This window comes from Macrobrachium rosenbergii, chromosome 26, assembly GCF_040412425.1.
Source record: "Macrobrachium rosenbergii isolate ZJJX-2024 chromosome 26, ASM4041242v1, whole genome shotgun sequence".
NCBI classification, from domain to species: Eukaryota; Metazoa; Arthropoda; class Malacostraca; order Decapoda; family Palaemonidae; genus Macrobrachium; species Macrobrachium rosenbergii.
Genome location: NC_089766.1, coordinates 45,707,905 through 45,724,796, shown reverse-complemented (window position 1 = coordinate 45,724,796; position 16,892 = coordinate 45,707,905). Strand labels below are relative to the sequence as shown.

Genomic DNA, 16,892 nt, shown 5'->3' with positions numbered 1-16,892 from the left:
ATTATTTACCACTTGAAACAAGTGCTGAATGAGCTTGGAGAAGAGAGAGAGAGAGAGAGAGAGAGAGAGAGAGAGAGAGAGAGAGAGAGAGAGAGAGAGAGAGAGATTACAAACATACACACATCCCCAGTACCCATCCACACTCCGGCACAAGCCTTCCATATATACACCCTTAATAAATTAGTATATACAACTTCCAAGGATCGACCCTAAAGATACACATAAAAGGACGTCCACATCAAACACCACCCTTAATAACGACGCCCATCGCAGTCCCTGGCCGCTGATGCGTCATCTCTTTGACGAGCGTTATTGCTACGCCCGTCGAATAACATAACATAACATAACATAACATAAGGCTGTGACGTCAAGGCCCAAACATTATTTCATGGCCTTTTCGGTAAAGGTATGATTTATGGCGTTCCAGATAAAGGAATGACATCCACGCTGTCGACAATGGAATGACATCCACGTTGTCGGCAATGGAACGACATCCACGCTGTCGCCAACGGAATGACATCCACGCTGTCGACAACGGAATGACATCCACGCTGTCGACAACGGAATGACATTCACGCTGTCGACAACGGAATGATTACCACCTTATCGACAACGGAATGATATCCACGGTGCCGACAACGGAATAACATCCTTGTCGACAATGGAATGATATCCACGTTAACGGAATGATAGCCACGTTATCGATAACGGAATGACATCCACGCTGTCAACAACGAAATGACATCCAAGCTGTCGACAACAGAATGACATCCACGTTGTCGACAACGGAATGACACCCACGCTGTCGACAACGAAATGCCATCCACGCTGTCGACAACGGAATGATATCCACGCTGTCGACAACGGAATGCCATCCACGCTGTCGACAACGGACTGCCATCCACGCTGTCGACAACGGAATGATATCCACGCTGTCGACAACGGAATGCCATCCACGCTGTCTTCAACGGAATGACATCCACGTTGTCAGCAACGGAATGCCATCCACGCTGTCGACAGCGGAACGACATCCACTCTGTCGACAACGGAATGATATTCTCAAATACGACCTACCATCAAGGTTATGTGGAATTATGCATTACCGCCCTGTCCAGATGCAACAGATTTCACCTAAACCAATTTGACTGAAGTAAAAATTAGCTTAACCGAGTTCCCCAGTCATTTTCCGCTGGAATTCTTATTCCCAGCTTATTCCCGTTTCTATAAGGGGTGGCTCGCATATTCCCGTTGGAATATGCGAGTATATGTCGGCTCGTGGCTTCATTCCAATGCATGCACTCAAACACACACCTACATGTATACATGGGGTACATACATAATATGTGTATGTACGTACATAGAGGTATTTATACGTGTATATATATACATATACATACAATATATGTACGTATATCTATATATACATATGTATGTATATACTACTATTTGCTTTCCTGCATTCCTAAAGGCTTCGCGACTTTCAATCTCTGGCGGAGCGGCGCCAGAAGTCTCCTGAAAACCGGAATATTCTGTCTTGTTTTATGTCGGTCATAATTCCTAATTCACGCTCCAGGAAAATAAGACACTACCAATGCACATTATGGCACGGGATTCCGGGAGGGAGAGAGGGAGAGAGGGAGAGAGGGAGAGAGGGAGAGGGGGAGGAAGGGAAAGAGGAAGGGAGGAAGAAGCATCAGAACTTAGGTATGTGGGCGGATCTGAATCACGTGATATAATTCTGATAATTCTGTTTTTTGTATTATCTCCAAGCGAAGAGGAATGTTTACGAGTCTCAAATTTCGGAAAATCCAGAACAGGACCCTCAAAAATACCTTTGCTCAGTTCTTCTCCCTTTCAGTCCTTCTCTACTGACTCTCTGCACTGGTTTTATTCTACCCAAACCAGGGTGAGACTTTGTAGCTAAAAAAAATCTGAATACCATTAAACAGTAAAAAAAATTCTAAATACCCTTAAAGAGTAAAAATAAAATCCCGAATACCCATAAACATTAAAAAAAATCTGAATGCCCATAAATAGTAAAAAAAAATCTGAATAGCCTAAAATCGTAAAAAAAATATTCTGAATACCCTTAAACAGTAAAAAAAAAAAAAAATCTGAATAGCCTAAAATCAAAAAAAAAAATAAACAGTAAAAAAAAATCTGAATAGCCTAAAATCGTAAAAAAAAAAATATTCTGAATACCCTTAAACAGTAAAAAAAAAAAAATCCTGAATACCCTTAACCAGTATGAAAAAATCTGAATAGACTGGAACAGTAAAAAAGTCTGAATACCATTAAACAGTCAAAAAGTTCTGAATACCCATAAACAGTAAAAAATTGAATACCCTTAAACAGTACCAAAAAATCTGTATACCATTAAACAATAAACAATCTGAGTACCTTTAAACAGCAAAAAAAATCCTGAGTCCCCTAAACAGAAAAGTAAAATAACCTGAAACAGTAAAATAAATTCTGAATACCCTTAAAGAGTAAAAAAATTCTGAATACCCTCAAACAGAAAGGTAAAAAACATCCTGAAACGGTAACATAAATTCTGAATACCCATAAAAAGTACAAAAAAAATCTGAATACCCTTAATCAGAAAAGTAAAAAAAAAAAAACCTGAAACAGTTAAATAAATCCTGAATACCCTTAAACAGTAAAAAAAAAATTCTGAATACCCTTAAACAGTGAAAAAAAAATTCTTAAATCAAGTTCCATAAAATACTGAAAACAAGCATCTTTCAATCTCCTCTGACGGAAGATATATATCGCACATAAAAATCCACAGGTGATATAACACACAAGTTACTGCAATATGACGCCAGTGATCTGCACGGGTCAGACATACTCGATCCTGCAGAGCAATCTCTCTCTCTCTCTCTCTCTCTCTCTCTCTCTCTCTCTCTCTCTCTCTCTCTCTCTCTCTCGGTATCACTTTCTAACTGGTATATATGACACCGATATCGGCTGGATCGGATCAATTCTAACGCGGGTAATTGACACGGATATCTGTTAACTACTGCGTTCAGTTGTGTCAATGTAATACATTTTTTTTATTTCATGATTATTGGAAAAGGCATTATTCAGTAGATGTATAAAAATACATTTTACATAAAATCTGTACGCTTGGTTATAAGGATTTACAGTAGACATAAAATAGTAAAAAAACAGCCTATATATTTCTAACTTTCACAGATATATATATGTATATATATATACATAACTAGCCTATATATTACACATGTACACAATAGATATATAAAAATACATTTACATAATAAAATCTATACGCAATGCTATAAGGATTTACAGTAGACATAAAATAGTACAAAACATTAGCCTATTTATTTCTAACTTTCAGATATATATATATATGTATATATAAACATAAGTATATATTACACACATATACAAACATTATATATATATATACATATGTATATATACATACATGAGTGATGAGGCCTGTCAGTGTAATATAATTTAGGCCAAAGACCAGGCGCTGGGACCTAAGATTAGGTCATTCAGCACTGAAATGGAAACCTGAAAATAAAAAAGGTTTGAAATGTGTAACAGCAGGAAATAAAACCTTTTGCAGTCGCCCTATGAATCAACTGTCAGGAGAAGGTTGAGGAAATTAAAATGGCAGAAACACTACGAACGGCGATATATGGTAAAAATGAACGAAAGGGGTTCCAGCTAGGGGCCTACGGGACGCCGCAAAGTACCTTAAGTAATACCTGCCGCTAAGCCATTAATTTATTGCTTCGCTACCGGTTCTCGGTAATTTAATTCAATATACGAACCCGATCCCGTAATTGCGTTGAGGATGGCTGGCCCTCCGAAGGCTGAATAATTGAATGGAGGCTCTACCGGGTTTAGTAATAGCTTTACGACTATTAATATATTTACGTGTAAATATCTGGTAGTACCTCGCCCTTATAAGCATGGCTGCGTCAGAACTAAAGACGTATAGTTATCAATAAATGGGTAGGGTAAGAGTATATCGGATTTCATATAATAAAGTAAAGTTTGTCGACTTTATATGTCTTGATTTATCTCCTTTTTGGTCTATACCTCATCGTGGTAATACATACATTATATATATATATATATATATATATATATATATATATATATATATATATATATATATATATATATATATATATATATATATATATATATGTGTGTTAGCCCAACCTTAATCCAGTTCCGATACCAGTCGATAACACCATCGTCTATCTGTCAGACTGTGTAGAGAGAGAGAGAGAGAGAGAGAGAGAGAGAGAGAGAGAGAGAGAGAGAGAGAGAGAGAGAGAGAGTATAATTAAAGAGCATACCACGATGAATCACTAAGGCCCTGCTTGCTTGAGCAGGCAGTTACGACGGTAAGAGGTTGAGCCTCTGAATAAAGCTCCTCGGGAGAGTTTCTGATGCATCAAGATGCCGGGATGAGCAAACTTGTGCCGACTGGAATCCTAGTATTTATGAGGTCAAGAAGATGCATTCTCTCTCTCTCTCTCTCTCTCTCTCTCTCTCTCTCTCTCTCTCTCTCTCTCTCTCTCTCTCTCTCAGCGGACAATGCATAACGTTTTCTTATTTTCCAAATCTGTTTGTCTTTCTCTAAGAGTCTAACCCATCACCTCAGCTCTCTCTCTCTCTCTCTCTCTCTCTCTCTCTCTCTCTCTCTCTCTCTATATATATATATATATATATATATATATATATATATATATATATATTTATATATATATGTATATATATATCTATATATATATGTAATATATATATATAAATATAAATATAAATATATATATACTATATATATATATATACGGGTATAGTTTATAGTAAGAACCCTATATTTAACAGTCCCTCCCAACTAAAAAATTTCTCTCTCTCTCTCTCTCTCTCTCTCTCTCTCTCTCTCTCTCTCTCTCTCTCAAAATTCATACTACTACAACCAAAACCCACCACCACTTACGACCCGACGGGCAAATGACCTCACCAGTGTGATCCGATTGGTAATAAAGGTCGCAGCAAAACACGCACATATTTCAAGGTGATTGGCTAATCCATCTGCCGGGGTGACGAGGCTTCCCAGGACAAAATATCAGGGGGGGTAACATGGTACCTCCACTCAGTAGTATCCCCCTAAGGGGGGTAGTGCCGTTAGTGCACCTCACGGGGTGCACTGTAGGCATTACTAAAGGTTCTTTGCAGCGTTCCTTAGGCCCCAGGAGGAAAACCTCAAAGCAGCTGCACTGTGAATCAATTGTTAGGAGAGGATTGAGGAAAGTAAGATGGGAGAAAGAGGATTATGAATGAAGGTAGAGCAAAAGAAACGAAAGGGGTTGCAGCTAGGGGTCTGAGGGACGCCGCGAAGAACCTTAAGTAATGCCTATAGTGCACCGCATGGGGTGCACTAACGGCGCTATCCCCCTTACGGGATAACGAGCCTGGGGGAAATTGTTTTTGTTTTCGGTTGAGAAAGTAAGTTAGATGTGCAAGCTTTAATGATACTCAATATTTATAAACCAACTGTCTGATTAATCGATGTCTTAAAAGGAATAACTTAACACACAAACACACACACACACACACACACACATACATATATATATATATACATATATAGATCCATATAGGCTAATCTTTGCACAGTACAATAAATGGAATGAAATACATGCATACATAAATGTAGGCATTTATTAAAAAGCAAATCATTTACACACACATAGATATGTATGAATGTGTGTATAATACGTGTATGTGTATAATGTGTGTATACATATATGTATATATTTCTGTGAAACACGTTTCCATGTGTTCATTTCACCATATATAATACATATATATATATATATATATATATATATATATATATATATATATATATATATATATATATATACTATACATGTATATATATAGGCTATATGTATAAATATAGGCTATACTCATTCACATACATGCCCATTTTACTTCCGCCAACAACAAAACGCGTCTACAACCTAGGAGGAGAGTACAGCTGAAACAATCACATTCCAATTAGCCCAAACAAACAACCAAACAAACATATAAACAAACGGAGTGGTCATCACGCCGCATGACAATATCACCAACAGCATCCAGGACTCATTTCATCAAAGAGGACGAATGATAAGAACTCCAAGTCACGTCGAGTATAAAAGCTGTGAGGGAACGTTTTAAAGAGCTGGGAGAGAGAACTCTCACTGAATAAGTCCTGGAGTTGTTGCGTCCATGGAACTCTGACGTAGTAGATTTTTTGCTGCGGCTGAAAACGTAAATAAAAATATATATTTTTTTTATGCCACCACGAACAGTGTTACATTAACTTACAGTATGTGTAACCTACACCTGATTGGCTATCAAAAAGTCTTAATGTTCTATAGGTCTGAAAGGTGTGACAGGAGGAAATAAAATCTTTTGCAGTTGAAGCACTATGAATCAATTGTTCGGAGAGCGTTGAGGAAAGTAAGATGGAAGAAAGAGAATATGAACGGAGGTGCAGTAAAGGAAGGAAGGGATAGAGCGAAAAACAAAAAAACACAACGAATGAAGTTCAAGGAGTACAAAGTTATATGAGAAAGACAAGTAAAAAAATGCGCCGAAGTTTCTTCGGCGTAATCGAGTTTTCTGCACGGCGTATAATCAAGGCCACCGAAAACAGCTCTATCTTTCGGTGGCCTCGGTTTAATGATGCATGAACCGCGACCCTCGAAACTTCAACCAAGGCCTGGCGGTGGCCTATCCTATATCGTTGCCAGAAGCACGATTATGGCTAAATTTAACCTTAAATAAAATAAAAACTACTGAGGCTAGAGGGCTGCAATTTGGTACGTTTGATGACTGGAGGGTGGATGATCAACATACCAATTTGCAGCCCTCTAGCCTCAGTAGTTTTTAAGATCTGAGGGCGGACAGAAAAAGTGAGGACGGACAGACAAAGCCGGCACAATAGTTTTCTGGTACAGAAAACGAAAAAAAACAACGAATGACGTCTACCCAGAATGAAATTACACGAGAAAGCAAAAACTGAACTCAAACTCGACAAAAACCGCAGCTGAACGAAAATTGTGGAAGACAAAGAACTCTTTTCAAACACAGCAAATTGTGGATAATGAACTCGGAGGCTGCGCTTGCCTCATCCCGAAAGCAAGCAAGCACCGAGTAGGCTACACAAAAGACTTAAAACTGAGAAATCACGACGTTCATGTATAAAGGTTCTTTGCGGATATACACAGTACATATATACATATATATATATATATATATATATATATATATATATATATATATATATATATATATATATACATATATATATATATATATATATATATATATATATATATATGTATATTTGTAACATGTACATCGCATCGTAAGGAGGTATTAGAATAGAATATAGAATTTTGGCCAAAGGCTAAGCACTGGGACCTAAGAGGTCATTCATCGCTGAAACGGAGATTGACAGTAAAAAGGTCTGAAAGGTGTAACAGGAGGAAAATCTCAAAGCAGTTGCACTATGAATCAATTGCAAGGAGAGGCTGGATAGCAAGATGGAATATAAAGATAATATAAACGGAGGTACAGTTAAAGGAATGAAACGAGTCGCAGCTAGGGGCCTAAGGAAGGACCCTTAAATAATGCCTACAGTACACCGCGCGCGAGGTGCACTGGCTGCACTAACCAACCCGCCTTCGGGAAATGAACCCTGTGAAGATTAAATAAAACGAAAAATTCCCACCGTGGACCCACAGGGTACACGGACTCAAAAATGGTTACGTACACAGTGGATATAATTACAGCTTTAACGTACCTCATTATCTTCATGACAAGATCCCACATCAAAAAAATATTTTCTTTTAAAATGGAAACATCACTTACGTTAATTCTATTCTCCTTGCATTTTAATACGTTTTTATTTATTTATTATTCTATTTTTCAAGGTTAATAAGTGGGGTCTCTTCATTTTGTATTTCCATTTACTTCCTCTTACTTCTTCCTAATGAACACCTTAATATTCTTTGGAAGCTTGAAGTTCAAGTCAGTGGCCCCTTTGGTGGGCTTGTTCCATACGAATAGGGTTCATCTTCTGAATAATAATAATAATAATAATAATAATAATAATAATAATAATAATAATAATAATAATAGTTGAATTTCAAGTCAGTTTTTTGGTGGGCTTGTTCCATATGAATAGGTTTCATCTTCTGAATAATAATAATAATAATAATAATAATAATAATAATAATAATAATAATAATAATAGTATTCAATTGTTAATAGTTTTCAATTTCAAACTGAAAAATTCCAATGCACGGAGCTTCCCTAGCATATAACCACTCACTTTCCTTTAAAATCCACCACACGCCAGATAAAATTTCTTGCTAGAGACGAGGACGTTAAGAGTCATTTTCCTTTCCTCTCTACTAAAGGACGCCGCACTGCACACCAGTCTCCCTTTTACCCAAAATTCTCTGCGCTTTTCAAAATGAAGATCCGCGATAAGCTATGACATTACGCAATGCAGTTCGTTCTTCGAGCTGGATACCCCCGTAGCATAAGGTGCACCGTAGGCGTTGCTTAAGGTTCTCTGAAGCGTCCCTTCTAAAGGCCCCTAGATGCAACCCCTTTCATTCGTTTTGCTGTAACTCCGTTCATTATTCTCTTTCTTCCATCTTACTTTCCTCAACCCTCTCTTAACAATTGATTCATAGTGCAACAGCTTTGAGGTTTTCCTCCTGTTACACCTTTCAAACCTTTTACTGTCAATTTCCGTTTCAGCGCTGAATGACCACATTGGTTCCAGTGCTTGGTCTTTGGCCTAAATTCTATATTCAGGTCAATTCAAGCTGGATTCTCCGTCACAAAAGAAGCGATTTTCAATTTCCTTTCAGCTTGAATCCTTCGATTTGTCACGCAAAAGTATACATTTTATATATTCTCATTTTTTAAAAAGTTTATTCCCACTACAAAATTAATAATTAGACAATACAGGAACTGCTGCTGTGTGCTGCATCCTAAATATCTGAGCCTTTACTTTGGAACTTCTCTTCCAACAGCAAAAAGGAAAGAAAAATAAAAGTACAGGGAACGAAATAGCTCGATGTTGCTCGATGTTGGCAACGAGTTTATGAAATATGAAAGGACTACTCAAGAGCTAATTCGAATACTGTGGATTTGAGGCAAGTAAAAGAATAGAATGTAGAATTTTAGCCAAAGGCCAATCTCTGGGAACCTACGAGGTCATTCAGCGCTAAAAGGACAGGGTACGAAATAGCTCGACGTTGCCCGATGTTGCCAACGAGTTTATGAAACACGGAAGGACTACTAAGGAGCTGATTCGAATACTGTGGATTTGAGGCACGTAAAAGAATAGAACAGAATATAGAATTCTGGTCAAATTCCAAGCTCTGGGACCTATGAGGTCATTCGGCGCTGAAAGGGAAAATTAACAGTAAGAAGACTTGAAAGGTGTAACAGTAGGAAAGCCTCGCAGTTGCACTATGAATCAATTGTTACGAGAGGCTGGAAAGTAAGACGGAAGAAACAGAATGTGAACGGAGGTACAGTAAAATGAATGACAGGGGTCGCAGCTAGGGGCCTAAGGAAGGGACGCTACAAAGGACCTTAAGTAAAGCCTACAGCGCACTGCAGCAGGAGGTGTACTGACGGCGGTACCCTCCCGACGGGGATTATGAGAGAATGTATGGCCAGAGGAGTGTAAAACCCCACGGTAAATCACATTCAATCTCCTTAAAGACCCGCAAGAAAATATCAATAAGAGACAATAGGACGTAACGGTTCCTCCCACCTGCAAGACTGAAGCCCCTGGCGCTGCAGAATACAACGGGCGACGCCGTCGGGTTTATATTCATGGCTTTAATACGACCTCAAGGCGCCGTCAAGAGGGATCATGGCCCCTTTGCGGGGATCATAAAGTATCTTTTTAGTGGCGTCTTCGCTCGGAAAAAGAGAGATTTTGCTTAAAACGCGCACAATGGGACGTCGCCGGCGGCGTGAGACACATTCTTCCAATCCCCTATCGCCTCCCGTTTTTTGTTTTCCGTAAAAGAAAACTATTATGCCGCCTTTGTCCGTCCGTCCGCACTTTTTCTGTCCGCCCTCAGATCTTAAAAGCTACTGAGGCTAGAGGGCAGCAAATTGGTACGTTGCTCATCGACCCTCCAGTCATCAAAGATACCAAATTGCAGCCCTCTAGCCTCAGTAGTTTTTATTCAATTTAAGGTTAAAGTTAGCCATAATCGTGCTTCTGACAACGATATAGAACAGGCCACATCTGGGCCGTGGTTAAAGTTCCATGGGTCGCGGCTCATACAGCATTATGCCGAGACCACCGAAAGATAGATCTAATTACGGTGGCCTTGATTATACGCCGTACAGAAAACTCTATTGCGACGAAGAAACTTCGGCGCATTTTTTACTCGTTTTCCCACAAAGTTCCTTCCGATAGGCTTTCGCCTAAAAGCACATAGAGGCGTCATAGAGGTTTACGTCTAGGAACAGAAAAAGGACCTCAGACTATTTCTGAGGAAAGGCACAGTCTAATAAATGTATAAGGGGCTACAAGGCCGTTCAAGGGACATAAAAGCATCATAACGGCTTTCTGCTAAAAACACAGAGACGCCAACATTTTCTTACGAAAGCCCCGAGGAGTAATGAATGCTTTCTGTACGAAAATCATTAGGGACCATAAAGGCCCCCTCCAAATGCAAGAAGTGTCAAAAAGGCTTCTTCCCTCTTGATGCAAGAAGGCTTTCTCCAGATATATGGTTAAAAACACTCTTGAGTAACCGTGTCTGGAAGGGCATAACGGCACTTCTTCTAAAAGATAAACACCTCATGAAACCTCTCTTCAAAAAGCACAGAGACCAGATGAAGTCTTATCATTTTCTCATGAAGGCACAACAGTGTCAAAAATGTTTTACCATAAATGCCAAGAAACATTTCCAAAGGGCTCTTTATCTGAAGCCACAGTGGACCCAAGCAGCAGTCCTGCTAAAATCCTAAATAGATTTTACATAGTTTCTTAGGAAGCTAAAAAGAGTCATACAGGGTGAATACTGGGGTCCCCAAAGCAACAGGTTATCTATAATACGAGTGGGATGATCAGAAAGACTTAAAAAAAAAAAAAAAAAAAAATTGCGTGTCCTCTGAGAACTCTAGGCACCACAAAGGCTCTCACTCAGAGCTCAGATGAGTAACATACATGCATCACCAAGACTCACTGGGTCCTGGGTATCTCACAGGCTTAATAGGCAAAGTTTAAAATCGCTCCTTCTGAAAGGAAAATCAGCACATGGTTCTAATAAATGCACTGGCAGGCATTGCACCAGATATGGCAAGAACCACTTGGCAATAACATCGGCAATTAAAATGGCATATGGCAAGTCAGTCCTTCCTGTATCAGCAAGGGAACTGATAAGGACTACTTTAGTATAAACAAAAGTCACGGCAAAATCAATCTCCTTATCAGCAACTAAAATGGCAAAGGGTTGTTCTTATTCCAGTAAATGGCAACCAGCTGTTTCCATGTAGGCAACTAAAATGGCAAGAGTTACCAAACTAGACTGTTTCTTTTGTTTCCAATAAAATACCCAACCGGACATGACTGTTGCTTAAATATATATATATATATATATATATATATATATATATATATATATATATATATATATATATATATATATATATATACATATATATATATATATATATATATATATATATATATATATATATATATATATATATATATATAATATGCATATCTAATGTATGTATGAATGTATGTATGTATGAATATATTTATATATAAATATAAAATGTAAACATTATATATAGCATATATATATATAAATTTATATATATATATATATATATATATATATATATATAAATTATAAATATACATATATATCACTATCATTAAGTAAAGGAAGCAGCTTTGGACATAATCAAAAGTACATCAACAAACTTCATCGAGAAACCCATCAACAAGAAAGGAACTTTAGCATACTTTAGATTCTCGTCAAGTCAAGAAAGTACGATTAACTTGTATTGACAAAAAAAAAAAAAAAACGAATTTTATGACCAAACTCTTTTGAACTCTCCCGAACGGAAGTCATCAAGGCTAACAACCTAAGACAAGTATTTTTTATAAAATGAAAACATTTTCGAACTGTGCAATTACCTACATCAAAAGGAGTCTTTCTCACTACATTTCAGCAGACAAATTAGGCATCAACGAACTGTGCTGTTGGCAAAGAAAAACAAGTAAAAAAAAAAAGTTTTCGGCGCAATCGAGTTTTCTGTACATCGTATAATCAAGGCCACGGAAAATAGATTACCTTTCGGTGGTCTCGGTATAATGCTGTATGAGTTGCGACCTATGAAACTTTAACCACGGGCCGGTGGTGGCCTGGCCTATACCGTTACCAGATGCACGATTATGGCTAGCTTTAACCTTAAATAAAAACTACTGGGGCTAGAGGGCTGCAATTTGGTATGTTAGATGACTGGAGGGTGGATGATCAACATACCAATTTGCAGCCCTCTAGCCTCGGTACTTTCTAAGATCCGAGGGCGGACAGAAAAAAGTACAGACGGACAGACAAAGCAGGAACGATCGTTTTCTTTTCATAAAACTAAAACCACATAGTCATAATGGACTACACTATAATGAGCCTACAACATATGACCTTCATAACTTCATATGACTTAATTTTTTTGTATATTACAAAGTTTTTATTTCACAAAGGGACGCAATATACATACATATATATATATATATATATATATATATATATATATATATATATATATATATACATATATATATACATATATATATACATATACTAGTACAAATCATATATATATACCGTATATATATACATATATATTAGTACATCTCATATATATGTACATATATAGCCTACACTAGCCATCTGTCAATCAGTCTCTCTCTCTCTCTCTCTCTCTCTCTCTCTCTCTCTCTCTCTCTCTCTCTCTCTTCGTAAAGGATGGTGGGTTGGACAACTCGCCAATAATAAAAGGAGAAATGACACGAGACCCTTACCCTGAATAAAAACAAAAAAGTTCTTAAATCAGGAACGATCACGGTATTCAAAGAAAACACAAGTTGAACTGGGGTTCCAAAGCATGGCTACAGAAGAAAATAACTGTCAATATTGCGCATAATAAATGCACAGACCAATAAGAGGAAAGTTTACGAAATGTAAAAAAAAAAACTAAATCGTAATTAAAAACACTTTCAAAAATGTGGGAGCAATAAAAATGCACAGACCAATAAGACGAAAGTTTACGAAATAAAAAAAAAACTGAATCGTAAATAAATAAAAAAAACGCTTTCAAACTACAGAAAATTATAGCCCTTAAAAAAATACCGAAATACAACTATAGTATACAAAAGGAAGGAGTTAACACTTCATAATGGCCTGTTTTCGTACCGAGAGTAAGACGGGCATATATGTTAAAAGATAAATTGGACGGGCGCTACACTGGCTTGTTATCACGCGTCATCTACTCCGAGGTGCTAGTACTAAGCACCGTAAGGTAAATGTAAGGTAGAAGGCCGCACAAAGTTATCATTTATTTATTAATATATGTCGACCACACAATACAGGAATGGGTGTATATAGTCCTTTGATCCCCGTGGGGCTAGTACTAAACACGGCGTCCCATGGATCTTCCGCCATTTTTAGTACTAGCACCTTCCGCCATGTTCAGTACTAGCATCCCGGAGTAGGCGACGCGTACAACTGAATATAGAATTTAGACCAAAGCCCAAGCACTGGGACCAACGAGGCCATTCGGCGCTGAAACGGCAACTGACAGTAAAAGGCTTAAAAGGCGTAACAGGAGGAAAACCTCAAAGCAGTTGCCCTAAGAATCAACTGTTAGAAGAGGGTGGGAAACTAAGATTAAGAGAATATGAAAGGAGGTACGGTAAAAGGGAACGAAAGGAGCTTTAGCAGCTAGGGAACCCTAAGGAAGGCAGGCTGCAAGGAACGTTAATAAGTAGCACCACTTGACTCTAGACAGGGGACAGTGCTTGGAGGAAAGGCTATAAGGGAATTATATCACACGTAAGACTTTACAATGACATCATACAAATAAAAAAGCAAAACAATAAATAAATACTTTACGAAATCTTATCGATAATTGTGCCATTAGGTCTATATGGCACTTACCGTGCTATAGGCCTATACCACAAACTTCGAATTTTGTTTAAACGTTTTGGGATTTATAATTTACTTAAGGGTATTTCTAAATTCTAAAGGTCAAAATTCAAAATGGCAAGGAACGAACATGTCCGCGGTTACACCAAAAATTAACATAAATGTCCGTGCAAGAGTCGTAAGCTTACCACGTGGTCTACAGACAATAGCACTGACCAATAGCTGAGCCCGGTGGAGGGAGGGTGGGGGGGCACATGGGCACGTGGCCCCCCAAGGAAAAATAATGACAAAATAATAATATTGATGATTTAGATGATAACATAAATGAGAATATAAAATGGGAAAAAATAATAAATATAGATATATATGTATATATAATATATATATATATAAAATATATATATATATATCAAAAATATATTAAATTAAATTGGCTCAAGAAATTCGGGAAAAATTCTAGAAAACATACTTCAATGCCCAAATTAACACGGTGAACAAAAAGCCCAAATTCCTAACAATTAACCCATATTAAAAAAAGCTACATTAATGCCCATATTAACACGGTGAACAAACAATGCCCAAATTAACACGGTGAACACAAAAAGCCCAAATTAACAAGGTGAACACATAATCCCCCAAATTAACACGGTGAACACATAATGCCCAAATAACACGGTGAACACACACAATCCCCAAACTAACACGGTGAACACGTAATCCCCAAATTAACACGGCAAACACAAACAAATTAACCGAAAAACAAAAAATCACCGTAAACAATTCAATCGTCCAATGGAAAGAGAGAAAAAACTCCCGCCTTCAAAACAAAACTTTCCCAACGGCCGACGATTTGGAGGAAACTTTCTCACTCGACGAAGTCCAGAATCCCGTAAAAATCGAAGTTTAATTCCTCTTCACAGACTCACGCCCATGACAGTCTGTTTATAGGTAAACAAGACGATTATCTCATTGGAACGCCCACCGAGCACAGACGCCGATCGGACGACCGGCGCGGTACGTCTCTCACTCACAGCGGCCGAACGCACACTGACTGACTCGCATAGCACGAGACGACACGAGAACTCCTCCTGATAACACGGCGCGTGGTGCCAGATGAACGATAAGGGCTCTTTTTTTTCTCTCGTTCCCGCTAGTCCGAAGCGTTTTGTAAACCTTGGACCCTGTTGTAAACGTCCATTAATACGGGAGTTTCGGGCGGAGATTTTTGTGTATCGGAAAAGGGTACGTCGTCGTTTTGATCCTTTGCTTCCTGTTTCCGCTCGGACTTGTTTTTTTTTTTTTTCGTTAACGTTCGTTTTGGAAAGGGTCTTAAGCGAAGGTTCTTTGCAGCGTTCCTTTTACTTTACCTCCGTTCATATCCTCTTTTTTCCATTTTACTTCCCTCAACCCTCTCCTGACAACTGATTCATAGTGCAGCTGCGAGGTTTTCCTCTTGTTACACCTTTTAAACTTTGTCAATTTCCGTTTCAGCGCTGAATGACCTCATTGGTCCCAGTGATTGGCTTGTGGCCTAAATTCTATATTCAGTTCAGTGCAACGAGAGAGAGAGAGAGAGAGGAGAATTTTGTTGAAATTGCTTTAATGTGCAGAGGAGGGAGTTTTGCATAACTAAATGAACCACAGGTTTATATATAGATAATAATACTAGCATTTAAAGAGCATATACAGTATGTAATATCTTCCATTCGATTCCTAATGCAGATAAACCGTGTTCACTGGTTAGGACTGACAAAATTGGAGTTAGGCCTAGGCCTATGTTTGTTGAGAATCACTCAAAGAGAAAATTCTAGTCAACACGAGAGAGAGAGAGAGAGAGAGAGAGAGAGAGAGAGAGAGAGAGAGAGAGAGAGAGAGAGAGAGAGGGCAAAATATTATTAGAATTGTTTTCATGAATTAGCCAGTTATTAGTTTGGTAAAGGAAGGGGAAGATTATGAGAGAGAGAGAGAGAGAGAGAGAGAGAGAGAGAGAGAGAGAGAGAGAGAGAGAGAGATATTTTATTGCATATGAATAAGCCTATTTTTACCATCAGAGTTAGGAGGATGAAAATGATAGTTAATTATATATATATATATATATATATATATATATATATATATATATATATATATATATAAACCATATATATATACAAAAAAATTGGAATTATATAGAGCCTATGTTTCCTGTATGAGAATCAGAAGAGAGAGAGAGAGAGAGAGAGAGAGAGAGAGAGAGAGAGAGAGAGAGAGAGAGAGTTTCTTGCATATGAATAAGCCTACGTTTATCATCAGGTTAAGAAAATGAAAATGATAGTTAATATATATATTATTATATATATATATATATATATATATATATATAGAGAGAGAGAGAGAGAGAGAGAGAGAGAGAGAGAGAGAGAGAGAGAGAGAGAGAGAGAGAACAAATGGGGAAACAAATGTGGGGATAAATGGGGCTGTTGATAGCTGTGATTTCCAGTTTCCATTATTAATGGATCCGTCGTTATTTGATAGGGTTATGACCGTTATTAGAGCCGCTGATGCTGCTGCACGTAGTGCCGCCGCTGCTGTTCGCCAGCATTGGACAGCATCGTGCAAAATTGTTTAAAATCTTTATTATTATTATTATTA

The 16,892-nt window shown here is 37.8% G+C and overlaps 1 protein-coding gene across 1 annotated transcript in view; it reads right to left on the bottom strand.

Annotated features, from left to right (window-relative positions):
* The window catches only part of LOC136852835 (transmembrane protein 72-like), a 233,908-nt gene extending 218,583 nt beyond the window's left edge, over positions 1 to 15,325 (bottom strand). The window contains exon 1 of the mRNA XM_067127739.1: positions 15,033 to 15,325. The gene's annotated coding sequence lies outside the window, so the exon portion shown is untranslated. The remainder of the gene's footprint in view (positions 1 to 15,032) is intronic.
* Between the last annotated feature and the right edge of the window lie 1,567 nt (positions 15,326 to 16,892).